Genomic DNA, 2,329 nt, shown 5'->3' with positions numbered 1-2,329 from the left:
ATCTAAGCTCGCGTATTTAGTTACATCTAAATACTTTATGTTTTTGATAATTCGGTTATGTCCGAACTATCTAAGCTCGCGTACTTGGTTATATCCAAATACTTTTTGATAATTCGGTTATGTCCGAACTATCTAAGCTCGCATACTTGGTTATATCCAAATACTTTTTGATAATTCGGTTATGTCCGAATTATCTAAGCTCGCGTATGTAGTTACATCCAAATACTTTATGTATATATTTTTTATTTTTTTAAGCTGATGGTATATATACCAATGATGCCCCCTTAATATCCTATGAGTGCGACCATAGGTTATTAAATTAAGAGAGATTGCAAAAATAAAAAAACAAAAAGAGATTACATATTGAACAAAATAGATCTTTTATTTGATGGAATTCAAAAACAGACAAGCTAATACATATAGAAGATCATGGTTGCAGGCAACACACTTCCTACACTACTGATAGTAAGGTCTAAGGTGTTCGCCATTCCATGCTCGCGGTACTAGGCTCCCATCCAATCTCGCAAGTTTATATACGCCAGGTCGGATGACTGACTCTATCTGGTATGGTCCTTCCCAGTTCGGCCCGAGCACTCCAGCTGCTGGATCTCGGGTTGCTAAGAATACGCGTCTCAACACCAGATCTCCCATTCCGAACTTTCGATCTCGAACCCTCTTGTTGAAATATCTGATAGTGCGCTACTGGTAAGCAGCATTTCTCAGCTGAGCCTCTTCTCTTTTTTCTTCGATCAAGTCTAGGGTTTCCTCGAGCTGAGTACGGTTTGAACTTTGGTCGTGGGTCTGAGTTCGGATCGTTGGGATTTCAACTTTGATGGGCAACATTGCCTCGCAGCCGTATGCTAGAGAGAACGGGGTATGTCCTGTTGATGTCCGAGCTGTGGTCCTATACCCCCAAAGGACTTGAGGCAATTCCTCAGGCCATCGTCCCTTTGCTTCCTCCAACTTTTTCTTTAAAGAACTTTTGAGAGTTTTGTTAACGGCTTCGACCTGACCATTCGCTTGAGGGTGAGCCACTGATGAAAAACTCTTTATTATGCCGTTCTTTTCACAAAAGTTGGTGAACAAATCGCAATCGAACTGGGTTCCGTTATCGGATACGATCTTCCTCGGTACTCCGTATCGGCATACGATGTTCTTTACCACGAAATCAAGGATTTTTTTCGAAGTTATGGTCGCCAATGGTTCAGCCTCCGTCCATTTTGTGAAGTAATCAACGGCGACTACCGCATATTTTACTCCGCCTTTGCCAGTCGGGAGAGAGCCTATGAGGTCGATGCCCCATACCGCGAAAGGCCTTGGGGATGTCAACATTGTCAGTTCGGATGGTGGAGCTCGGGGTATCGTGGCGAATCTCTGGCATTTTTCGCACTTCTTCACATACTCGAAAGAATTCGTTTTAATGGTTGGCCAGAAATATCCCTGGTGTATGATCTTCTTGGACAGGCTATGCCCCCCGGTGTGGTCTCCGCAGAACCCTTCATGAATCTCTTCAATGATTTTCTTAGCTTCGGGGGGGGGGTTACACATCTAAGAAATGGCATGGAATATCCCCTTCTGTATAGTTTTCCGTCTAAAATGGTGTACCGAGGAAGTTGATACATCAACTTTCGAGCCTGATTCCGATCTTTTGGAAGAATTCCGTTTTCGAGGTAATCGACTATCGGGGTCATCCAGGTTGGCTCTGTTTCGATCATACACACATCTTCCTCTTCTGGCTCACTAATGCTGGGTGTTGATAGGTGTTCTATGGGTATAACGTTCAGCTCTTCATTTTCGGCAGAGGTGGCGAGTCGAGCTAAGGCATCTGCATTTGAGTTTCGTTCTCGGGGAACCTGTTCGATAGCATAAAACTCGAAATACTCTAATGCGGATTTTGCCTTCTCCAGATAAGCTGCCATTCTTGTGCCACGAGCCTGGTATTCTCCCAAAATTTGATTAACTACGAGCTGGGAGTCACTATAGCAATGTATAGCTTTAGCCTTGAGCTCTTTTGCTATTCGTAGTCCCGCGAGTAGAGCCTCGTACTCGGCCTCATTATTCGATGCTTTAAAGCCAAATCTTAAAGCGGAGTGAAATTTACTCCCTGCGGGGGTGATCAGAATAACCCCTGCCCCTGCTCCATTTTCATTTGACGAGCCGTCGACGTAAAGTTTCCATAGCTCGTGGGCCGTGGTTATTACCTCGTCGTCGGCTATTCCAGTACATTCCACTATAAAGTCCGCCAATGCCTGTGCCTTAATGGTCGTCCTCGGATGGTAGGTGATCTCGAACTGTCCGAGCTCAACAGCCCATTTAAGAAGTCGACCTG

Source organism: Humulus lupulus, chromosome 3, assembly GCF_963169125.1.
Source record: "Humulus lupulus chromosome 3, drHumLupu1.1, whole genome shotgun sequence".
Taxonomy (NCBI): Eukaryota; Viridiplantae; Streptophyta; class Magnoliopsida; order Rosales; family Cannabaceae; genus Humulus; species Humulus lupulus.
The sequence above is the reverse complement of the archived record's forward strand: the minus strand, read 5'-3'. Positions refer to the sequence as shown.